General features: G+C 56.0%; 1 long non-coding RNA gene across 2 annotated transcripts; it reads right to left on the minus strand.

The window, feature by feature from the left end:
* Positions 1–239: 239 nt before the first annotated feature.
* On the minus strand, positions 240–15,314 carry LOC142820537 (uncharacterized). Of its 2 annotated transcripts, XR_012897760.1 has the most exons (6): positions 13,691–15,314; positions 13,371–13,482; positions 12,708–13,064; positions 4,851–5,007; positions 3,029–3,077; positions 240–1,693 (listed from the first exon to the last, which is right to left on the minus strand). It is a non-coding gene; the product is annotated as an uncharacterized LOC142820537 (long non-coding RNA). The 2 variants fall into 2 exon arrangements; XR_012897759.1 differs by having other exon boundaries at positions 240–3,077.
* Between the last annotated feature and the right edge of the window lie 10,060 nt (positions 15,315–25,374).

The following is a 25,374-nucleotide window of genomic DNA, read 5'->3' on the forward strand; positions in this document are numbered from 1 at the left end:
TCTTACATACATTCCCTAATTCTGAGTTAGTTATAGTTACAATTGTCTCACTTTGTGATCGTTACAATGTATTGCTTTACAATGGTTTGAAGAGACCAGCTCAATTATGTAACAATGCCCTTAGTAAATTACAGGGCTTGGCTCCCAGAGCAGAGTACAATGTCAATTTCAAGCAGACCCTTGCACAAGCTTGGGCATGCTCTGGGACACGGGGGGGGGGGGGGGGGGGGGGGGGGGGAGACTATTTCTGGCTTTATAGTCCTAATATTATATTCCTAACAAGTTATATTCTGGAGGGGCAATAATTATAAATCTAGACATTTAACAATCTTAAAAGTGTTTAGATTTATTATTAATTCTTCTTATTATTATTATTTGTTAAGTTGTGGGGAACAAATTATGGGGAGTCACTTCCATTTGGGGGAATCACATTTTTAATACATTGATATGTTATCCCTACAGAGCCAGTGGGGGATGTCGCGGATGCAGAGTATGAGGACTGCTGGCTGGAGCAGCCTCTGGGGAGGAGCCAAGCATATGCCCTTCTCCCAGGGAGGGGACGTTCAAAGCCTCCAAGCCCCCCTTGATTCCCCCTCCTGAGCTGCCCCACTTACATCCCGGGGCTGCTGCAGTGGGCCGGGCTGTAAACCCGCCCCCATTGCCTGCAGCGTGAGGTCAAAGAGATGAAAGGCTCGTCCGCGGTCACACATCGAAGGGGACAGAACTGCCTAGGAGGTAGCTATGCCTCTGCTGTGGCTGGCTTTGTAAATTAGGCCCATTACTTTCAATTCATGGCACGGACAGATGTGACTAGCCAGAGTGTTAATGACAAACCCCGTGGCAGCTGAATGAAGTAACCCTTGCTCAGCGTCACTTGCTCCATCTGATGATAGATAGCAAAGGGCAGTCCAGTTCCCCTGCAGTGGCAGGCTCTGTCTCACAGGGGTTGGCCCTGTACTGTCGCAGCAGCATTGCTGGATAATGGGGGCTATGAGATGTTTGCAAAGAAGAAGAAAGTAAGTGAGAAACTGTTAACAATGCCCCTCTTCAGGAACACCTGAACTGTACAAATGATCAGCCCCTATGGACTCATACAACAGTTCGGTATCTACCCGTGTCCCCTGCAGGCACCAGCTGGGTGACAGACAGCATGGGATAGCTTGTCTCTACAGGCCTCTCCTGCTGCCCGCTCCGGATGCCACCCGCACCTCTGCGCAGTGTGGCCATGAGCACGCCTGTGCAAGGAGGAGATGCAGCTGCAAGAGAGAGGATCTGGGGTGCTCCCAGGCCCCCAACTGTGAGGGGGCAAATGTAGCAGGAGAGACTTGGGGAGCAGAAATTATTCAGTCTGCAAATTACTGAGACTATTTTGGGGAGTAATATAGCTTGGAGGGGTGCTGCATTAGACACTGAATAGTAGTGTCTATATCGGATTACATGAGAGTACATGGTGATACTTTGCTATTCATACGCTTGATTCATGAAAGATATTCAACAGCCCTTCTACCAAAAGGCATTATTGTTCTTGGAGGAGTTAACGTGTGTTGTCATTGAAGTTACATTGGTACCATGTGTGCTTTAGGCTTATGTCTCTGCTGCGCGGAGCCCAAAAACATGGTTTGCTTTTTTAGGAAGTGGGTGTCTTGTCACTTGCATAACAGCAGACTGAAAAAGCTTCTCAAATCAGTCTGTTCTACAAAAAAATGACAAAATGTTGATGTATTATATGCCAGTGTTTCTCAAACTTTTTTTTTATAAAGTACCCCTTAAAAATTATAAATACCCCCAATACCTACAGTTTTTAGACAGACAATTTTTTTTCTACCATTGCAACATATTTGTTTAAACAACTTAATCGTAGCCGGGTAGGCAATACAATTTTTGGGTGTAAAAGTACAAAAATAATAAAACGCTGTAAAACTTTTAAACAAAAATTCAGTTTTCTCCAAATTTCAGTTGTGTTGACATACCCCTCAGACTTCTGTCGAGTACCCCTAAAGGTACTCGTACCACTGGTTGAAAAACACTGTTATATGCTACAAACAAGCACTTATTATCACGTGACTGGACTTCAGCTCTCACTAAAGGCAAAAAAGGTACAGTAATGTGCAAATAATTGATTGCCTGGAGCTAAAAGTTTCCCAAACTTTCCAAAACAACACCATTTTGCATACATTGTTGCATAACCAATTGTATTTAGAAAATCTTCTACCATTCGGGTCAAAATTAGATTATGCATCTGAGTTAGGGCCCTTTTTTATGATTTTAGGATTTTTCCCAAAGTTGATGCCTGATCCCATTTAAACTTTGTATGATCTAGAAAAACGGCACCACTTCCAGAATCCGCCACCACCACTAGGGTTGCCAGGTGTCCAGATGTGAATCTGACAGTCCAGTATTTGAGCTTTCTGTTCAGGAAACAAATTAAGAAAATATAAATAAGAAAATATAAATGTCTGGTATTTTCTAAATAAGATGTAATGTAGATTGTGATGTCATGTCAAGTACGTCCGGTATTTTTGTTGTAACCATCTGGCAACCCTAGTCACCAAAGTTAAGCGCACCGCCAACATGGTTAACAAGGTGGCAATGAATTTTTTCTAGCTGATAAGTTACCCCTTTTTAAACAAAATGGGTCTGGGCTGGTAGAGTAATCATGGCAAGAGCCAAAGTTTCACAGCACAGTGCTCTCTCTGGGAAGTGGATGCAATAATAAGAGCCACTGCCAAAGTATTACTTTCCTTTGTTTTGGGAGGCAAAGCGGCATTTGACTGCTGCATTAATTTTATAAATGCTGAGGTGCAAGAGATTTTCTTCCCCATTGGCCAGGCCTCCAGAAAGTGCTTCCGTAAAGATTTAGAATGGTATAAAAAAGGGTAAAATCCAAGTAACACTTTGACCTGAGGCACTGTGGCTTTTCCAGAGCAAGCTCTGTTCTCCAGGACTAACCACGAGGCTATTTAATTTTGGCAAGGACCACTGCTCTCCTCTCGGTGTTTTGGAATAAGGCTCAGCTCAAACTCTTTACCTCCACGGGGGAGAATTCAGCTGCAAGGGGCCCTTTGCCCTCTGCCCATCTGGAAGAGAGGAAAAGGGAACTGTTGTAATGCTCTGTATAAATGCAATACCAGTATCTATTTCTGCACACTGGAAAAAATAACCCCAACTATACATACAAAATGATGGGGGCTAATTTAGCTACAACTAATCAGGAAAGAGATCTTGGAGTTATCGTGGATAGTTCTCTGCAAATGTCCATGCAGTGTGCGGCGGTGGTCAAAAAGGCAAACAGAACGCTAGTGTTACCGACACAGAGTGCCCGAGGGGGGCAACAGCTGGGTTCGGTGCCCGGTGTGCGTGCTCTAAAAAACACACCGGTGTGGAGAAGCAAAAAAAGGTTTATTTGAACGCTCAAATAGGTGCCAGGAGACTAGACATCTCAGATCAAGCACACTAACGTAAGCAGTTTTCCCTCCTTATATACTCAGGTTGTTTACTTGCAAGAAAATAGTGAACTGTAGCAAGTTTCCCACGCTGGAACATGCTGCCAGCCTTCTCCCTCCTCCTCCCCTCTACAGAGACATATCTGAATTCTTCTTCTATACCACTGATAGTGAGGGGGAAATCTCGCTCCCCTGGGGTACAGAGCCCCCAGAAGGGTTCGAGGCCGGAGGTCAAATCAGTGAGGCAGGAAAGAAACTTAGAAGAGAAAACTTTATGATGCATGCATGCAGGCTGTCACTTCCAAGAGTGAAGCAGCAGCCCTGACAGACAGATTCAGGTATCCTTTATACAGAATGCTTAGACAGCTCAGTTGTGGATTGTTCTTCTTTAACATATCAAAGTCTCAGCAGAAGTACTTTGAGACTTCTGTTCACCCCAGGAGTGCTAGAAGTAAGTTTTTACAGTACACAAAGCCACATGAGAACTTGAGTGGAGGAGTCTACAAGGCAAACTGTGACAAAGATAAGGGTTTACATGACAAATTGTGACAGACTAGGAGTATCCATGAATTTGAGATAGTCATTTGTAAGGGTTTTTGATTAGAGCTAATTTGATTTCTCTCTGTTACAGGGAGAGAGGCCTGGAAAACTTTTTAACCCTTACAGCAGTTTTCTTTTAGAAAGTTATGATTTCTGCACAGTCTCCCCTTAGACACAATTGGAGTTATTTGATTTTTCTCCCACAATAGTAACTAGGCAACTTCAAGGTCTGTCTTACTGTTCCTAGCTATTAGCGAGCCAGAGAAAAGTTATGCCTGGGGGGAGGAAATGGTGGAAGGGGGGGGGTGCTTTTAGGGTGCTTGGGCTTAGAGCAGGGGCACTTCATCGATTCTCGTGATCTTCCACTCCCCTGAGTTACCTAGGATCATGCCCAGTGACCCCAACAGCTCCCTCCTTTGAGAATACTCAACAAACTTTTGTCTGAGTTTTCTCATATTCTGAGGACAAAAGCTGATTCAGTGCACACACCCAGCAGTTGGAGAGATTAAATTCGCAGGCGAAGGCAACCTTTAGGGCTTCATATGTGTTAGTAGCCAAGTTTGCAGAGTCTTTTCCCCATCCTGCATGCGTGGAGGGCTACACAGGAGACAACAAGAGACTGGCACCTGTGGCTAAAAGTATTAGTAGGGCAAACTCTGCATTAGAACTCATGGTGAGTCTACTGGACAGGGCAGCTATGTTCTTAACAGAACCCCTAACCCCTCGGCGCTTTTTAAACAACAACTTAAGTCCCAGAGCGTCAGTGGATGATGCTCTGGTGGGCTGGACGGTCTACTGTTCTGCTGGCGGCGATGTGGGCACTACTTTCAGACGCGAGTGATGAATCCAGTTTTTGTGTCTTTCAACCTTTGCTGCCGTGTGGGAAACCAGCAGGACGGTGTGGGGTCCTTTCCACTTCTCCCGGAGAGGCTCGTCTTTCCAGGTACGAACGAGCATGGAGTCTCTCGGCTGCAAGCAGTGGACAGAGGCATCTAGCGGAAGAGGCTGTGAGTCTTTGGTGTACCTGTGAAGAGAAGAGAGAGCAGCAGACAGAGAGCACATATACTGAGATAAAAAGCCGCATCTTAGTTCCTACTCCCTTGCCAGAGCCGGTGTCCTATTCATAGGCTATGCCCTTCCAAACATAATTTCGAAGGGGCTAAGCCTTAATCTACCCTTTGGGAGAGTGCGGATGCGGAGCAAAACACTGGGCAAAGCATCAGACTACCGTAGGGAGGCTTCTTGACAGATTTTCGAGAGGTGACGCTTAAGGGTCTGATTTGTGCGTTCCACCACTCCACTGGCCTGCGGTCGCCATGGCGTGTGGAGCTTCCACGGGATTTGTAGGGCGGCTGCTATGTGGTGGACAACTTTGGACGTAAAGTGGGTTCTGTTGTCAGATTCTATCTACTGGGGCAGCCTGAAGCAGGGGATGAGTTCCTTGACAAACTTGAGAACCACAGTCTTGGCTGTATAGTTATGGCACAGGAAGGCTTCAGGCCATTCGCTAAATCGATCCACCAGGACGAGGAGGTATTTGAACCTTTGAGTCCGTGGGAGCTCAGTGAAATCTATCTGCTAAACTAATCCCGGGCCTGGGGTGGGTTCCAGAGTAGCTGGTGGTACTGAAAATCCTGGTCGAGGGTTGTTCTTTTGACAGACTAGACAGTTGGCCTGTATCTGAGATGCTAGGGGCTGAAGTCTAGAGGTTAAGAAGTATTTATTCATAAGCTGGGTTAGAGCCTCTTTGCCGGCGTGAGTGGTTTGATGTAGTCTCTGCAGCACTGGTCGGATTAGGTCTTTCAGTAGGAGGATCTTTCCTTCTGTGGAGTGGAGCCATCCCTCCTTTTCCCGGAGCCCGAGCTTGGCGGCCAGGTTTCTTTCTTCAGGTGAGTACTGAGGGGTCGGGAGCTCCCCCACAGATGGGATGAGGGCCTGCATATAGGTGTTCTCTGCTTCCAGGGGTTGCAGGGTGGCAGAACGCTTGGCTTCCCTGTCTGCCTAGGCATTTCCATTTGCCATGTCTTGGTCATCCCTCTGATGAGCCTTGCAGTGTACCACCACCACTGCCAAGGGGAGTTGCACTGCTTCCAGGAGCTGAAGAATGTGGGCCCTATGCTTGACCGGGCAGCCTTGGAATGTCAGCATGCCCCTCTGTTTCCACAGACTAGCATGAGCATGTAGTACGTCAAAAGCATATCTGGAATCGGTAAAGATGTTGACTCGTTTTCCTTCTGACAGTTCGAGCGCACGGGTCAGGGCTACTAGTTCAGTAAACTGGGCAGATGTCCCAGCAGGCAAACCCTCAGCTTCCACGGTATCGTGGAGGGTCACAACAGCGTAGCCCACCCTCCTTTGCCCGTCTACCACAACACTACTACCATCAGTGTACCACTCACAATCCGCATTAGGGAGCGGTTGATCCTTTAAGTCTGGACGGCTGGAGTATTAGGCATCTATTATCTCCAAGCAGTCGTGTTCCTGCTGCTCTGTATCCGGTAAAAGAGTAGCTGGGTTAAGGCAGGGACAGGTTAGCAAGGTTACTTCGGGGTTCTCTAAAAGCTTAGCTTGATACTGAGCTACCCCAGCCTGGGTGAGCCAAAGACTACCCTTAGCGTCCAGCAGGGCTTGGACCATATGGGGAGTATACACTTGCACGACCCTCCTCAACGTCAGCTTCTCGGCTTCTTCAAGTACTAAGGCTGTTGCTGCGACCGCCCGTAAACATGCCGGCCAGCCCTTGGCTACTTGATCGAGTTGTTTGGAAAAGTAGGCCACGGGACGTCTCCAGGTGCTTAATAACTGAGTAAGCACTCCCAAGGCCACCCTTTTTCATTCATGTCCAAACAGTTGAAACGGCTTGCAGAGATCCAGGGCTGGGGCTTCCATCAGTTTTCTTTTTAAAGTTTTAAATGCTTGGTCGGCTTCTGTGGACCAGTGAAAAGGGTCCTGATCTGTTCTTTTAACACATTCATACAATGGCTTAGCCCACAGTCCAAACTCTGGAATCCATATTTTACAAAAGCCTGCCATACTCAGAAATGCCCTGAGCTGCTTGCGAGCTTTAAGGCAGGGGGTTAGGCCCACAGCGACAATTAACAAGTCATCTACATATCGCAGAAGGAGTACCTTGTCTTCATTGTCCCACTCGGCCAGGTCTCTGGCCAGGGCCTGGCTAAAAAGGGTGGGGGAATTTTTAAATCCCTGGGCCAACACTGTCTAGCAAAGCTGTTTCTTAACCCTTTTTGTGTCTTCCCACTCGAAAGCGAAAATCTCCTGAGATGGAGCATCAACCGGAATCGTGAAGAAAGCATCTTTCAAATCGAGAACCGAAAAGTGGGTATACTGTCCTCCTATGGAGGCTAACAGTGTACACGGGTTTGGGACAAGGGGGTGCAGCGTCTTAACTCGTTCATTAACCGCCTTTAAGTCCTGGACTAGTCGATATGTGCCATCCGGCTTCCGGACAGGCAAGATGGGGGTGTTCCAGGCTGACTGACATTCCCGAAGTGTACCGCAGCTTAAGAACCGGTCCATAGTCTCTTGCAACCCTTCTCTGGCTTCCTCTTAATCGGATACTGTTTGATCCGCACCAGGCTTTTGCCTGGGAGGAGCTGAACGCTGACAGGGGTTTGGTGTGTGGCCTTTCCCGGGACCCCTGATGACCATACTAGGGGGTACACCTGATCTTCTCACTGGCTCCACTCAGGGGCTTGCACGGCAGAGGGCTCAGCTGCCAGAGTCATTATCCAGGCATTCTCGGGGGGTAAGGTAAGGGTTATTTCATCCTGGGTGAAATGCAGGGTGGCACCTAAGCGACAAAGCAGGTCCCGTCCCAGCAGCAGCAGCGTTGGGCACTCGGGGAGATAGACCAGCTTGTGAGTTATAGTTCTGTTTCCCAGAGCGCATTCTGGGTTCCTTTTCCTGTGGCACCTACCACAGTGAGGGAGTCCGCCACGGGCAGCTGAAGGGGTTGGTTTACAGCGGTTCGTGCCACCCTAGAGTTCACTAAAAAGTCTATTTCCGAATTTCCCACCCTCATTTTTACTTGGGGTTCCGGGGGCAGGATGATCCGTTTCCCCTGACATCCCTATTCATGAGACTCTGCTGCCATCATGGGGGCACATTCTCTTTCGGGGCATTCATTTTTCCAGTGTCCCTCCTTTCGACACAAGGCACACTGGTTGCGACCCAGACATCTTCCCTGCAGGCCAGGACGCCTGTGTCCACGGCTCCGTCCTCTTTCCTGTAACCTTCCCCTAGCACCAGCCTGTACTGCAGCTACCATCATTTTCACTTGCTTCTTTTCCTTTTCTCCCTCTCTCAGGGAATAAGCCCTATTTGCAGTTTCCAGAATCTGTGCCATGGACATGCCCATTAAGTCTTCCTTTTTCTGTAATTTCCTTTTAATATCAGGGGCTGCACGGCTGGTAAAGATCCCCTTTATAATTGCAGCTCTGTGATTATTGGGGAACCAGAACATGGTCACCTGTCAGCCTTGTGCTCTTGGGGAGTCAGGGAGTGACATTCATGGAAAACCATCCCCCTCCCTCAGGCCTCTGCTAGAATCAAAGACAAAGCAATGAAAAGGCCGGGGAAGACGGACCTAAACTGCTTCAGACAAGGGTGATACAATTAAGGAAACACCCCAGCCTCATTTGCATTAAAGATGGAACAGAGGGACATCTCATTAGCATACAGAATGGAGAGCAGCTCTTCCAAGGCAGGAACCGCACTGAACTATGGGACACCGAAAGCAGAGAAGCACTGCCTGATGGGAAATCCCTGCTCCAGATGCTAATGAACCTAGGCCTGCTCACACCCAAATTAGTCATTATCAGACCAATTCTAGTAACGATCCTATTGTTAGGCCCTAGAGAATTGGGCCCAGAGCAGTTATGTTAAGACAAATCAAGGAAAGAGGTTAACAAAGGTTTCTAGGTAGTCCCTGAGCAGAACTAGAGACATGGTTCAAGCAAGGAGGCGCTCCCTACATACTTGCTTGAGTTGCAGAAGTAAAATAAGTAAAAGGCTGCATTCCTATACCAGTTGTGATGGGAACAGCTAGTTTGAGAACTGATAAAGTAACTCCCTGTTTCTGTTCTCACCCTGATCTTAACAAACTGTCTCTGCCCTCTGTTGTTTTAACTCCCTGTCTCTTTGTTGTTTGGTACTTGCCTTCTGGGCTGATAAGAAAGCTGTTGACGTATTATGAATTGCTTAAGGCCATGAAGTATACACATTAACACTAGAAGCTTCTAACTAATTAAGGGGGGGCTAAGATGCTTGGGCAAATGTTTTATGACGCGACGGAACTGTCTATATAATCTTACTTGTTACTGAAATCGTGGCTGGTTCACTTGGGAGACAGGCCGCTCTCTATTGTAGTGCGCACTATTCAATAAAGAGCTTGTGATTGGATCTTGCTGGTGTTGCCTGTCTCTTTGCGGTCAGACAACGAACGGAGGCCGTCCGGGTTAAAGTCCCCGACACCAGAGACCCCCCCAGCAGCATCACGCGAGAGCGACGCCAGAAACCCCCCCAGCAGCATCACCCGAGAGCGATGCCAGAGACCCCCCCCCCAGCAGTATCACCCGAGAGCGATGCCAGAGACCCCCCCCCAGCAGTATCACCCGAGAGCGGAGCCAGAGACCCCCCCAGCAGCATCACCCGAGAGCGACGCCAGAGACCCCCCCCAGCAGCATCACCCGAGAGCGATGCCAGAGACCCCCCCCCCAGCAGTATCACCCGAGAGCGATGCCAGAGACCCCCCCCCCAGCAGTATCACCCGAGAGCGGAGCCAGAGACCCCCCAGCAGCATGACCCGAGAGCAGCGCCAGAGACCCCCCCCCAGCAGTATCACCCGAGAGCGGAGCCAGAGACCCCCCAGCAGCATCACCCGAGAGCGGCGCCAGAGACCCCCCCAGCAGCATCACCCGAGAGGCGCGCCAGAGACCCCCCCCAGCAGCACAAGCTGAAAGTGGTGACAGAGACCCCACCGCCGAGGAGCACGACCCGAGAGCGGCGCCGGAGACCCCCTCCAGAAGCATCACCCGAGAGTGGAGACAGAAACTCCACCCCCAGCACCGCTACCAGAGAGTGGCAGCAGAGACCTCCCCGAGCAGCATCACCCGAGAGCGGCCCCAGAGACCCCCCCCCAGCAGCGCGATCCGAGAGCAGCCCCAGACACCCACCCAGCAGCAAAACCTGAGAGAGGTGCCAGAGACCCCCCGCAGCAGCATCACCGGATAGCGGAGCCAGTGACACGCCCCCCTCTGCAGCGCGACCGGAGAGAGGCTCCAGAGACCCCCCCCAGCAGCGCGACCCGAGAGCGGCACCAGAGACCCCCCCCAACAGCAGGACCCGAGAGCAGCACCAGAGACCCCCCCAGCACCGTGACCCGAGAGCGGCGCCAGAGACCCCCCCCAGCATCATCACCCGAGAGCGGCGCCAGAGACCCCCCCCAGCATCATCACCCGAGAGCGGCGCCAGAGACCCCCCCCAGCAGCGTCACCCGAGAGCGGCGCCAGAGACCCCCCGCAGCAGCCCGACCGGAGAGCGGTGCTAGAGACCCCCCCGAGCATCATCACCCGAGAGCAGCACCAGAGACCCCTCCCCAGCAGTGCGACCGGAGAGCAGCGCCAGAGACCCCTCCCAGCAGCGCGACCCGAGAGCGACGCCAGAAACCCCCCCAGCTGAACGACCCGAGAGCGGAGCCAGAGACCCCACAGCAGAATGACTCAAGAGCGGCGCCAGAGACCCCGCCCGAGCAACGTGACCCGAGAGCGGCGCCGGGGACCCCCACGAACAGCATCACCCGAGAGCGGCGCCAGAGACCCCGCCCAGCACCATCATCCGAGAGGCGTGCCAGACACCCCCCCCAGCAGCACGAGCCGAAAGTGGCGACAGAGACCCCACCCTCGAGCAACGCGACCCGAGAGCGGCGACAGAGAACCCCCAGTAGCGCGACCTGAGATAGGTGCCAGAGACCCACCCCAGAAGCATGACCCGAGAGTGGAGCTAGAGATACCTCCTGCAGCACCACGACCGGAGAGTGGCGCTAGAGAACCCTCCCCGACCAGCATCACCCGTAAGCAGCGCCAAAGACCCCACCCCGAGCAACGCGACCCGAGAGTGACGCCAGAGACCACCCCCAGCAGCATCACCCGAGAGCGGAGCCAGAGACCCCACAGCCGCACGACCCAAGAGCGGTGCCAGAGACCCTGCCCGAGGAACGCGACCCGAGAGCGGCGCCGGGGACCCCCCCCCAGCAGCATCACCCGAGAGCGGCGCCAGAGAGTCCCCCAGCAGCGCGACTGGAGAACGGCGCCAGAGACCCCCCCAGCTGAACGACCCGAGAGCAGAGCCAGAGACCCCCCCAGCAGAGCGACCAGAGAGCGACGCTAGAGACCCCCCCCAGCAGCATCACCCGAAAGCGGTGCCAGAGGCTCCCCCCCGAGCAATGCGACCCGAGAGCGATGCCAGACACCCCCCCCAAGCTGCACAACCCGATAGCAGCGCCAGAGACACCCTCCCCGGCTGCATGACCTGAGAGAGGCGCCAGAGACCCCGCCCACCACCATCATCAAGAGGCGCGCCAGAGACCCCCCCCAGCAGCACGAGCCGAAAGTGGCGACAGAGATCCCCCCGAGCAACGCGACCCGAGAGCGGCGACAGAGAACCCCCAGCAGCACGACCTGAGATACGTGCCAGAGACCCCTCCCCAGAAGCATGACCCGAGAGTGGAGCCAGAGACACCCCCTGCAGCACCGTGACCGGAGAGCGGCACTAGAGACCCTCCAACAGCGGGACCGGAGAGCAAAGCCAGAGACCCCCCCCCCCCAAGTACTGTGACCCGAGAGTGGCGCCACAGACCCCCCCCCCAGCAGCACGACCGGAGAGCGGAGCCAGAGACCCCTCCAGCTGCATGATCCCAAGGAGGCGCCACAGACCCCCTCCCCAGCAGCGCGACCTGAGAGCGGAGCCAGAGACCCCCCACAGCAGCATGATCCCAAGGAGGCGCTAGAGACCCCCCCCCCCAGCAGCATCACCCCAGAGAGGCGCCGGAGACCCTCCCAGCAGCGCGACTCGAGAGCGGCACCAGAGACCTCCCTGAGCAGCACGACCCGATAGAGGCGCCAGAGTGATCCCCAGCAGCATCACCCCAGCGAGGCGCCAGAGACAGCGCCCAGCAGCGAGACCCAATAGCGGCGCCAGAGACACCCCCCCCAGCTGCACTAGTGGAGCGTGGCCCCAGAGACCCCCCCAGCAGCACGACCTGAGAGTGGCCCCAGAGACCCCTCCCCCCCAGCTGCACGACCCGAGAGCGGCACCAGAATCCCTCCCTGCAGCGAGACCCGCGAGCGGCGTGACTGAAGAGACCTCTCACTCACTAAGGTCTGTGGCTGTGGGAATTCTATCCTTTAGCCCTTCCCCCTACCCCTCGCCTATGTATAGGGCCCTCTACAAGAACACTGAGTCAGTCAGCCATGACGCACCACCGCTCTCCCTTGCGCGACTGGCGAACCTGCAGAATTTCCGTTGGCTCCTGAGCCCTTACCCCTTGGAGATGCTCATCTGGAATGCCTGCAAGTGTGCTGTACAAAGACACCGCAAAAGCAGAGCAAGGACAAAGACACAGACAGGAACAGACAGACAGAATGTATTGGCCAATACGAGAGAGCAACAAGAGAGAAACACATGAGAGGCAGCCAGAAACCTTACCACCTTGCGTCTTCCTCCTCGAGCCAAGCGTCTGCTGAGAAGGACACCGGGTTCCAGAGAAACCAGCACCCCTGACAAACGGGAGCCCTGTTTCTCCCACAACCAAGGCAGCACCTCGGGAACTTCCGCTCGGACTCGCTGTCTAAGCAAACGTGACTTCCCTTACTAGACCCGAGTGGGCCGTAAGACGAGAGATTTCCAGACCCGACACTTATCTCCGTGTCAGCGATGGCTGCTCCGCTCCCAGCCGGACGGTTCTTGCCTCGCTTCGACCAAGCTCCCGAGCTCGCTGTTCTCGTTTTCATTCCATCCTGAGAGGGCAGGACACCGGGACGGTTGACTTCTTATTGCTTCCTACTGAACCAGGCAAAGGAGAAAAAACAAACAAACAACTTAGTGTTTCAGTCCGCAAGGACACGGCATCGCTTCTCCTCCCACCATCGCACCGCAGCCTCCCACCATCGGCCACTCCCTCCCGCTACCACTGCAGGAACGTGGAGAGAAAGGAGGTCTTGAATCTCTATCCACGCTGTTGAACCGCCTACTGCCCCGTCACCAGTCCCCAAGCCACCAGGCTCCGTGCCCCAGCAGGAAGCTCTCTGCCTCAGAAGAAACATACTGCCAGGACGCTTGAAGATTTCAAAGCACGCATCTCTTACTCACACAGAGCCATGGGAAGGCCGAGCACCCTTCAGGAGTCCCGGGAATCACGTCCGGGCAGGTCAAGTCCATCTCCGTCGGTTTCTTCTCTGGCCAGGGTCCCCCATTGATTCCTCTGCAATCGCGGTAGAAAAAGTTCAGTGGCTGTGGGAATTCTACCCGTTAGCCCTTTTCCCCTCTGCCCTCTGTATCAGGTCCGCTAAAAGAACGCTGAGTCAGTCAGCCGTGACACACCACAGCTCTCCCTTCCTCTCCGTTGCGCGACAGGCATACATGCATAATTCCCGTTGGCTCCTGGGCCCTTAACCTGTGGAGATGCTCACCCGGAATAGCTCTTGATTTGCAGTAATTTTGCTCATAGTCTCATTTTCTCTCTCTGTTCATCGCAGAACTGGAGGAGTCTCCAATAGTTGACTTTTTCCCCTGGTTCTGAATCCAGCACATTAGGAAAAGTGAACACGTTGGCATCTCAGTCCGTAATGTCGCGTAACCACTTCTCACATATAAAGTATGCCTCTGGCTTCTACCCTCCCACTGGCACTGCAGAAATACGAGTGGAGAAGAGCGCTTTGAGCCCACATCCAAATAGTCTCTTTCCAGAGCAGACCCAGCAGAATTCTTCGTACCCAAAAGGAAACTCATGGCCTGGGATGAAACCGACTGCTAGTTGTCCCCTACTTTTTTAAAGGCTCCCAAGACCACATCTGTGGACATGCTCACCCAGCAGACCTGCCCATGTGCTGTGGAGGGAGACAGCAGGACTGCGAAGAATAGAGTCTCAAAGGGGTGATCAGTGGAGAAGTTCATTTCCTATTTTGGTCTCTACGTAAGTATGACTGTCTTGAATACCTGGTATTGAGGGCTGCACTGTGGAGGGGAGAGATCTAAGGATCCCAGGGGCACTGAGAGTTTGGGGGATTTAGAGGCTCCAGAGATGGAGAAGAGCATGGAGGAGTATTTGAGGGCCCCAGGTTGGCGGGCAAAGCCAACTCAGCAAGTTCATGGGGAACAATAATTGGAACTGGGGAGGGCTGGGGGTTAAGGGATCCCAGGAATAGAGGGATAACTGGGGCGGAGACCAGATTAGGGAAGGATATGGCAGGCTGGAAGTGTTGGGAAGGAGGAGGAGTGAGGGGGTAGGAGTGCAACTTGAGGGCGCGAACGAAGGAATAAGAGAGGCTGACAGGTCCCGGGCCCGGCGAGACAGGGGTATGTGGGTTGGGAAGGAAGGAAGAAGGGAGGCTGGTAGGATGCAGACCTGGCGAGAGAGGGGTGTGCGAGGAGGGTGTGTGGGTTAAGGAGGAAGGAAGAAGGGAGGCTGGTAGGACACAGACCTGGCGAGAGAGGGGTGTGCGAGGAGGGTGTGTGGGTTGGGAAGAAAGGAAGGAAGAAGGGAGGCTGGTAGGACGCAGACCTGGCGAGAGAGGGGTGTGCGAGGAGGGTGTGTGGGTTGGGAAGGAAGGAAGAAGAGAGGCTGGTAGGATGCAGACCTGGCGAGATAGAGGTGTGCGAGGAGGGTGTGTGGGTTGGGAAGGAAGGAAGAAGGGAGGCTGGTAGGTCCCAGACATGGCGAGATAGGGGTGTGCGAGGAGGGTGTGTGGGTTGGGAAGGAAGGAAGGAAGAAGGGAGGCTGGTAGGATGCAGACCTGGCGAGAGAGGGGTGTGCGAGGAGGGTGTGTGGGGTGGGAAGGAAGGAAGAAGGGAGGCTGGTAGGACGCAGACCTGGCGAGATAGGGGTGTGCGAGGAGGGTGTGTGGGTTAGGAAGGAAGGAAGGAAGAAGGGAGGCTGGTAGGACGCAGACCTGGCGAGAGAGGGGTGTGCGAGGAGGGTGTGTGGGTTGGGAAGGAAGGAAGAAGGGAGGCTGGTAGGACGCAGACCTGGCGAGAGAGGGGTGTGCGAGGAGGGTGTGTGGGTTGGGAAGGAAGGAAGGAAGAAGGGAGGCTGGTAGGACGCAGACCTGGCGAGAGAGGTTGTGCGAGGAGGGTGTGTGGGTTGGGAAGGAAGGAAGGAAGAAGGGAGGCTGGTAGGATGCAGACCTGGCGAGAGAGGGGTGTGCGAGGAGGGTGTGTGGGTTGGGAAGGAAGGAAGAAGGGAGGCTGGTAGGACGCAGACCTGGCGAGAGAGGGGTGTGCGAGGAGGGTGTGTGGGTTGGGAAGGAAGGAAGGAAGAAGGGAGGCTGGTAGGATGCAGACCTGGCGAGAGAGGGGTGTGCGAGGAGGGTGTGTGGAGTGGGAAGGAAGGAAGAAGGGAGGCTGGTAGGACGCAGACCTGGCGAGATAGGGGTGTGCGAGGAGGGTGTGTGGGGTGGGAAGGAAGGAAGAAGGGAGGCTGGTAGGACGCAGACCTGGCGAGATAGGGGTGTGCGAGGAGGGTGTGTGGGTTAGGAAGGAAGGAAGGAAGAAGGGAGGCTGGTAGGACGCAGACCTGGCGAGATAGGGGTGTGCGAGGAGGGTGTGTGGGTTGGGAAGGAAGGAAGAAGGGAGGCTGGAAGGTCGCAGACCTGGCGAGATAGGGGTGTGCGAGGAGGGTGTGCGGGTTGGGAAGAAAGGAAGAAGGGAGGCTGGAAGGTCGCAGACCTGGCGAGACAGGGGTGTGCGAGGAGGGTGTGTGGGTTGGGAAGGAAGCCAACAGGGAGCTGAGAGGTCCCACGTACGGGGGATGGGGAGGAATAGGGCGCATGTCGGGGTGAGCTGGGGGGTGTTGCAGGGAGCAGAATGGGGGACCGATAGACCCATGAATGGAGAAAGGGGCTGGGGGGGACATGTTGGTTTGGGTGTTGTGGAGAGGAAGGAAAGCGAGGGACCCGAAGGATGAAAACATGGTTGAGGCGAGGGAGGGCGCTCGTGGGGGATAAGGTTGGCCTGGGGGTGGTGTAATGCACTGGGGAAGCGAGGGAAGGGAGGTGCTGGTTCGGCTGCAGAGCAGATAGTGGGGGGATAGGTTGGGCTGAGGTAGAGGGAGTGGGGGAGCTGTTGGACTGGGGGTGGGGTAAAGGGGGGGTTGGGCTGACGGTCTTGAATGGACTGGGGGTGGGGGGAGGGGTTTGCAGTTCGGGCGGGGGGTGTAGCATGGGCTGGGGGAGGGAGGTGCAGCTCGGGAGGGGTGTCTGAGGACCGCGGCGCGGGGGCAGGCAGGAGCGGGGCCTGAGTAGCGCAGGTGGGGGCGGAGAGAAGCTGGAACACGCTGGGCGGGGCTATGACGGGGGGCGGGGCTATGATAGGGCGGGGCGGACTAAGACATGCCCCGGGAGGCTGCACTCTGAGAACTACAACTCCCAGGATGCATCGCTCTCCCTAGGAGAGACACGCGTGCGAGACCATCCCCGTCGCTCCCTGGTCAATGGCCGCATTGTGATGTCACTTCCGCTGCACCCGCCCTTCCGAACAGCGCCGGGCCTGCCTTGGCCCTGCAACGGCCGATGGGAGCTGCGGACAGGGGCACTCAGTTTCCCACAAGCCACTGCGGCTACTTTCCCTACTCCCCCTCATCCCGCCCCGCCCCATAGCTGGGCGGGGCTCCTGCCTCAGAGACGGCAGCGTCCGCAGCTGATGCCCCGCCCCCACTCGGGAGAGGAGACCGCGCGGCAACCCCTCCCCGCCTCACACCCCCTGTAGTCTCCTCCCCCCCCCTGCATTAATGACGGAGGCTGGGACCAATCTGTGTGCGAGACAAACCCACGTGTCACTCGCCGGACCATTCAGTATGACGGCCTGACAGGAGCAGATAGAATGTGAACCGGCCAGGACAATGACGTCATTACCAGCGCGCTGCTCCTATCTGGCAGTGGCAGCTTCCCACCAAGCCGGGCCACGAGGCAGCAGGTGCAGCGCTGGGGGCGGAGCTACAGGGGAGCGGCCCGGCCGGGCGGGGCTCAGCGCTGGGGGCGGAGCTACAGGGGAGCGGCCCGGCCCGGGCGGGGCACAGCGCTGGGGGCGGAGCTACAGGGGAGCGACCCGGCCGGGCGGGGCTCAGCGCTGGGGGCGGAGCTACAGGGGAGCGGCCCGGCCGGGCGGGGCACAGCGCTGGGGGCGGAGCTACAGGGGAGCGGCCCGGCCGGGCGGGGCTCAGCGCTGGGGGCGGAGCTACAGGGGAGCGGCCCGGCCGGGTGGGGCTCAGCGCTGGGGGCGGAGCTACAGGGGAGCGGCCCGGCCGGGCGGGGCACAGCGCTGGGGGCGGAGCTACAGGGGAGCGGCCCGGCCGGGCGGGGCTCAGCGCTGGGGGCGGAGCTACAGGGGAGCGGCCCGGCCGGGCGGGGCACAGCGCTGGGGGCGGAGCTACAGGGGAGCGGCCCGGCCGGGCGGGGCTCAGCGCTGGGGGCGGAGCTACAGGGGAGCGGCCCGGCCGGGTGGGGCTCAGCGCTGGGGGCGGAGCTACAGGGGAGCGGCCCGGCCGGGCGGGGCTCAGCGCTGGGGGCGGAGCTACAGGGGAGCGGCCCGGCCGGGCGGGGCACAGCGCTGGGGGCGGAGCTACAGGGGAGCGGCCCGGCCGGGCGGGGCACAGCGCTGGGGGCGGAGCTAGAGGGGAGCGGCCCGGCCGGGCGGGGTGCACACTGTGGCGCCCAAGGGCTGAGATCCGGGCGGGGCAGCGTCACGCTCTGACCTCGCCGCCGCTCCCTTGGGGCCGGGTAAGAGTCAGGAAGATGCTAGCGCTCCTGTGGTGCCAGGGGCCGCAGTGGCTTGTGGAGGCTCTCTCCCGTCTCCCGCCATGCACTGAGTAGGGTGGGATTTCCTGGCGAACCCGCTCCCTGTGACCTCAGGACCTGCCCCAGAGGCAGGGCGCCACCCCCCCAAGCAAGGAGCAGAGCTAGGGCTGCCAGATGGTTTCAACAAAAATACCGGACACACTTCACATTACATCACGATCTATGTAACATCTGATTTAGAAAATACAGGACATTTATATTTTCTCAATTTGTTTCCTGAAAAAAATGCTCAAAAACTGGACACCTGGAAACCCTAAGCAGAGTGGTGCCTTGTTGGAGCGGTTCCAGCCTCCATCACCGCTTGGTCATGGTCTCTGGTATCCCTCCTCTGCCCCGCGTACCACTGGAGCTGGGGGGTGCACTGGTTGCACCGCTGCAGGAAACACCCGACCCCAGTCCCTGTCCCAGTTGGGCGCCTCAAGTCTGAACCCGTCCCGCCTGGCTCCGTGTCTCTGCCTGCCACTCACAGTCCTCGCACCTGCTAAGCGCTCACTGGAGACAATTGACTCTGGGCCCTGTTCCCGGGGGACGGGATTGGAGCATGTCCCTGGACACCTTCCGGTCACGGTTCCCAGTCGGTTGCTATCAGGCCATGGACCAGTCAAACATCACTTCTGGTCCGTGGGATGGCATGTGGGCCCCTACCGCGCCACACATGCCAGCACGACACTACACTGTGAGAGCTCACAGCGCCCACATGACTGCTGTTTGTTGCCCCGTGAGGGATGCGAGATGCACAACTCCTGCCGCATGCCAGAATGCGCCATGGGAGTTGCAATCCCCCCCCATCCACATCAGTGCATCATTGGAGCGGAAGCAGAGTTCCCATGTGTGAACTATCAAACAAGAGGCCCCCCCCCCCCCGAGAGGGCACATGTCTGTCTCAGTGTCTGCCGATGCACGCTGCAGTCATTTGTGGGACTCTGAGCCCAAGTCCCTGTCCCACCTGGCTCTTCCCTCTGGCCCTCTCAGACTGTCTGAGCCATTGCAGGCTCCGGCTGGGGAGGGGAGGGTAAGAGGTGTTGCTCTCCAGGAGTGGGACCCAAGTACCCGTCTCGCACTGCTGCCAGAACACTCTCTAACTGGAACACGTCACACACACATGCCCTTGCAAAAGCAAGACACCTGCCAAATGCTCTCACGCAGGAATGTGCCGCCATGGCACTGCCTTACTGTCGCACTCCCTCTCTGTGCACCCTCAGGCCGGGCCTGGGGTCCCCAGCACTGCAGGTGTGTGAATGGCCCTGCTTGCTTGGCCGCTAGAACAAGGGGCAGGTTTGTGTCTGTATCCACACGCTACTGTTGGAGTCACTGAACCAGCACTCTGACCAGCAACATTTTCTAGTTGATCTCCATTCTAAGGATGTTGAAGACTAGTTGACTAGTCAGCTATCTGAGAAGCATTTGTTTATCGGATAGTAATGTCGACTAGTCAATTGTGCCCCCCTCCTCACCTTGCTGCCTCTAAAACTTACCAGTAATTGAATTGCGCTCCCCAATGTCAACTTTTTCTTGCAAAGCAAACATTTTCATAGGTAGGGGTTCCTTGGGATGTGAAAAATTATTCATCCCAGCTACTCCCCCCACCAGGCTTTTGCACGCTACCACAGGCTCCGAGCACCAATCGCCTCCCAGCCACTCCCCTCCTGCCCCCACCAGGCTTCTGTCCAGCACCCAGCCGGAAAAAAAAAAGAATATACCAGACATTTCACGTGTCCAATATTTTTCTATTTTTTTTTATCGGACAGAGGGCACCAAAACCGGATCTGACCTCATTTCAGTACTGTGTAGTGGCCAGTACACATGGCTGGAGGGGACCATCTACACCAGCTCGTGCTACTGAATTCTTCTGCCAGAAAACGGGTGAATGGTGCGGGGGCAGGGCGCAGAGCGGACCCGGTCTCAGGCACCACGTGCACCAGCGAGGCTCCAGCAGCCCCCGCCTCCCACAGCCGGCAGGGACGCGAGGGGGTGGGGCGCGGAGCCGATTACACGATTCACGGACAAGCCTATGCCCGTCGGTTCCTGCATCACTGCGCGCCCCCCGCTCCCGCGTGCTGTCTCTGCTGCGCTGCTGCCTGTGGCCGGAGGGCAGGCAGGGGACCTCTGACGGGGCCAGGCTGCCGGAGGCAGGCTCTGGCCGGGACGAAACTCACCGGCGAAGGTAGCGCACTCCTAGGAAACTACAACTCCCAGGAGGCGTCTGCTCCGATGGCGTCACTTCCTCTTGTACCCACTTGTTTCCTCCTCCTTCAGCTAATGGCAGTTTAACAAAAGCCTCCTCCGCCCAATCAGGAAGCGCTGGCCCCGCACTGGCCGCTGGGAGATGGAGGCCGGGGCAACTATATAGCCCACAGGCCACGGCGGCTCCCTCCGCCCTTCCGAGCGCCCCAGGGCCCGCGCGACTGGAGCTGGGCGGGGCCCGGCTCCGCAACTCCAATCAAGCCCCCCCTCTGACGCTCCAGAAAGTGAATTGACCCCCTCCCCCCTCCCGGGACAGTTCTGTCCGGTGACCACGCCCTGCCCCTCCCTCCACTGCGATGTGCCCCCTCAGCCCCTTGTTAATGAAGGGCAAGAGCCAGGTACGGGCAGCAGCAGCGCTTACTGTGTGTGCTCGGTTGCAGTACGCATGCTCAGTACGCCCGAGTCGTGCCTGGGTCCTGCTTGGGACCGTGGGCTGGAGGTGGTGGTGGGAGATCAGGAGCTGGATCCCTGGGAGAGCACCTGAGGGGGGAGCAGGCAATGAAGTGATTTCAGAGGAGGAAAGTGAGGCAGATGCCAGCCAAGAAAAGCAAATTTGATGGGGGAGGGGCTAAGGTAGGCATGTTAAATATGAAGTAGTCCAGTGTTTAACTTTTCTTTTTATAAAGTACCCCTTTATCTCAGTGGCATGCACCTACCAAATTGCTCACATCCTCTGAAGCAGGCCATAGGCGGCAGAGAGTGGGACTAATGGGCTGTGACTCAGCCTCTCAGCCAGTGATATAGAACAGTGGTTTTCAAAGTGCTTTCTGTGGACCACTAGTAATTCATGTCCGCTTCCAGGTGGTCAATGGCTCAAACTCAGCACTCCCCCCCCTCCAATCCCATGCAGCGAGAAGCCCAGGTTGCTTCTGCAACCTCACAGTTGTTGCACAGCTGTGAGGCTGCAGCACCAGCTCCAGCTTCCTGCTCAGAGGGCATGGGTGGGGGCAAAGAAAGCCTGATCTTCCTTCTGTGCAATAAGAAAATGGAGCAGCAGCACACGAAGGAGACAGAAGCTAGAGGCCTGGTAGCTGGGCAAGAAGATGGGGCAGTGCCAGCACCAGGAGCTTTTCCAGCTCCATGCCATCTGGCTGCAGGTGAAGTAGTGAGAAGCCAAGCTGCTGTGCAGGTGCTGGGTGTGACTGGAGAAGAGACGGGCTGAGCTCACCAAGCCCCAGCAGCTGGGTAGGCTTAGGCATGAAGAGTCCAACCTTGAGGTGCAGCTGAGCACATAGTTGGCCGAGTCCCTGCGGACACTGAAGCCCAAAGACAGGATCTTATGTGACCTGTTCAAGAGTCTGTAGAAGAGGAACCTGACTGAGCCCAGGGATGGAGCCAACTACAAAAGGAAATACCAGAGAGCCTTCCTCAAGGGTCACGTAGTAGGGCTGTCCAGCTCCATCTGTTTGTACCAAGAATCTTATTAAAGCCCTGGACATCTCCTCTCAAACAATGAAGACAAAAGCACACCACCTTCCCCCCAGCTCACTGCACACAGAGCCGCTTTCTCTGCCTCTCTCCGTGAGCCAGGTCTGGTGGGAAGGTTGGGGTGTTCTTCACCCCACACTCTGAGTGGGAAGCCAGACCTGGTGCTTCAGCCAGAATATAGGCGAGAGGATAATTCCAGGAGTGGGTGGGTGAGATTCTGTGGCTTGCATGGTGCAAGGGGTCAGACTAGATGATCATAATGGTCCCTTCTGACCTTAAAGTCTATGGCTATGTCTAGACTGGCATGATTTTCCGGAAATGCTTTTAACGGAAAAGTTTTCCGTTAAAAGCATTTTTGGAAAAGAACGTCTAGATTGGCATGGATGCTTTTCCGCAAAAGCACGGAAAAGCGTCTGTGCCAATCTAGACGTGCTTTTCCGCAAAAAAGCTCGGATCGCCATTTTCGCGATCAGGGCTTTTTTGCGGAAAACAAATCTGAGCTGTCTACACTGGCCCTTTGGCGCAAAAGGACTTTTGCCTGAACGGGAGCAGCATAGTATTTCCGCAAAAAGCACTGACTTCTTACAGTAGGAAGTCAGTGCTTTTGCGGAAATTCAAGCGGCCAGTGTAGACAGCTGGCAAGTTTTTCTGGAAAAGCGGCTGATTTTCCGGAAAAACTGGCCAGTCTAGACAGAGCCTATGAGAATATGCTCCCTGCTCCGTTGGGGAGCAGGGGCAGCTAAGCTACCTCTGTCCCACTCTGCTGAGGAAACGGCAGTGCAGTGACATGTTGTCTGGAAGCTTTCCCACTGCTCGATTGGACAACCAATGGGAGCGAGGCGCAAAGCCAGATAAGTGTCCCCCCCCCCATGCCCAGACCTGCACTTCACTCTCTCTCACTCACCCCCCCCCCAAGACCCTGCACCACCAGCTTGCTCCTTTACCCTTCCTCCTGGCCAGACATCCTAATCCAAGACTGCTTCTGCTCCCCCCCCCCCCCCGACCTCACATCCTACACCCCACCTCCCACCCAGCTCCTGCCCAGACTTCGCATCCTATACCCCCTCCTGTCCAGTTTCTGCACCCTCACCCCCTCCTACCTGCTAGCAGCCATGCCCTGCACACTGACCCCTCATTTTTGTTGTCCCCCCCAGAGCCCAAGGGGGCCCACGACACCTACTGACTCGGGAACCCCAGACAAGTGATCGCGGCTGGGGCCCCTCCTCCTCAGGGCTGGAGGGCGGAGCCTCGGGCAGGGCCGGGGGAGTGTGTGCGGGTTAGGGTCCCCGCCCCTGCGGTGAATGACGGAGCCTGGGACCCCTTTGTGCGCGACAAGCCACCTGACTCGCTGTCCGATTCAGTGCTCGGCCTGACACGAGCTGTTCGAACGCGCCCTGCGTTCCATCATTTGCATGAACCGCGCCCGGGCAATGACGTCACTGGCGGCGCGTTGCCGTTCGTACAGAGTCGGGCCCCGAAGCAGCGCTGGGGGGCGGAGTTGAGGGAGTGGCCCGGCCGGGCAGGTTGCGGGCTCGGGCGCCCCTGGGCTGAGATCCGAGCCGGAGCGGGGGGGGTGCGCAGCAGCAGCAGCCTGAGCACCGGGCAGCGTCACGCTCTGAGCCCCTTGCCGCCGCAGGGGCTGACGGGTAATGCAGTCCAGAAGACGCTACAGCTCCTATGGTGCTGTGGGGGCCCCAGTGGCCTGTGGAGGCGCTCGGCCCAGGGAAAACACTACATCTCCCAGCATGCATTGTGTTGCTTCTCCTCTACCCGCTTAGTGCGCAATTTCCTGGCGAACCGCTCCCTGCCCCAGAGGAAGGGCCCAACCCCGGCCTCAGCAAGGGGCGGAACGGTGCGTTGTTGGAGCTGTTCCGGCCTCCATTGCTGCTCAGCTGCTGTCCTTGGCGGGAGCTGGGGGTACGCGCACTGCACCGCTGACGGGAGCCAGTCGACTCCGGGCCCTGTTCCCGGGGGGTGCGGTTAGAGCACACACCCGGGCAGCTTCCGGTCACGGTTCCCCGTTGGGGGCTAGCAGGCCAGGGAGCGGACAAACGTCACTTGTGTGCGCGCGCAACACGTACCGCTCTGACTAGGCTGCGAGAGCCCGCAGCTCCCGCCTCGTTCCGGCCTGCCCCGCGGGAGCGCGTCCCCCTCCCCTCCACAGCTCCGAGCGCATCGTGGGCGCCAGAGCGGCGCTACCAGCCGGGCCCTGTCCCCCGAGGGGCCCCGGGCGGGGCGTGTCGGTCCCGTGCAGCGGGAGCCGGCCGATCCTGACGCGCTCCCTCGCGCGGGGTTCTCGTTTGGCAGTTCAAAGCTGGTACCCGTGGGCCTGGCCCTGCCCCTCCCCCTCCGCTGGGTCAGGCCACGTGGGCTCTTGCAGGCTGCGGCGGGAAGGGAGGTGGAGTCACTCTGGGAGCAGGACCCGCGTGCCCACCTTGTACTGCTGCCATGGCACCATCTGACTGTCGCACCCCCTCGCTGCTGGAGCCCACAGCACTGCAGGTGTGTGCATGGGCTGGCTGGCCGGGGCCAGCGTTTGCATGAGCAGGCGTTTGCACTTCCTGGCTCCTGCAGCAAGGGGCAGGTTTGTGTCTATATTCACCTGCTACTTCTGCAGTCACTGAACTGACACACACTGCCTGGCCCCATTTTCCAATCGATCGCCATTCCCGTGTGATGCTTCTAACTCCACTAAGACGAGCGGGCTTCCAAAGTGCCAGAACTGGGGCAGTACATTGGCATCAACAGCATCACTTGACATAAGGATTAGGAACACGTATTGTGCTAATCATGTAGGCTGTGTCTAAACTGCATCTCTTTTCCATAAAATAAAGCCTTTAAGATAATGGATGTTTTGGAAAAGGCTTTATTTTCCGAAAGATCCATGTCTAGAATGGCGCTTTTTTCCAGCAAAGCTCCAAGCCAGAAAAAAGCAGCAGACATTTTTATGCAAATGAAGCAGGGGGTATTTAAATCCCCACTTCATTTGCAATTGCAATGTGTCTAATTTGCATTCCTTTTACGGAAAAGGGATGCAGTCTAGACACAGCCCTTGTCTATACAATTTGTATCAACTACACCATTAGTTGAGAAGGGGAGGCTCGCTCTGGTACCGCTGCACCAATGCATCTGAAATGTAGTAAGAGCCCGGCTGCTCTTACTACATTTACAATGTAGAAGCGCAGCGGTCCTTGCTTGCACCAGATCCAGCAGACACTGTTCTCCGCAGCTCCTGTCCATGGGGGGGGGGGGAACCCAACTTTTAAACTGTTTCCTTTTTCCTGGCCCTCCTATCCCCACACCATGTGGCCTCTCACACACAGGCAAAAAGGGGAGGGGGAACAAGTGAGTAGTCAAGTACTCCACTCAACTTGCTAGTTTGATAAGATCCCAGACAGGGCTTTTCATTCACAAATTCAGTGGAAGGAATATGTCATCCCCCTATTGCAAATATAAGAATGGCCATACTGGGTCCGACCAAAGGTCCATCCTCTATCAGCTCCTTGAGTATTCTAGAATGTACTCCATCAGGCCCTGGTGACTTGAAGACATCTAACTTTTTCAAGTAATTTTTAATTCCCTGCTCAGTGGCTCTTCATCCAGGTGCAGCCTGTGGCTTTAACAGGCCTAGC

Source organism: Pelodiscus sinensis, chromosome 26, assembly GCF_049634645.1.
Source record: "Pelodiscus sinensis isolate JC-2024 chromosome 26, ASM4963464v1, whole genome shotgun sequence".
In the NCBI taxonomy this organism is placed as follows: Eukaryota; Metazoa; Chordata; order Testudines; family Trionychidae; genus Pelodiscus; species Pelodiscus sinensis.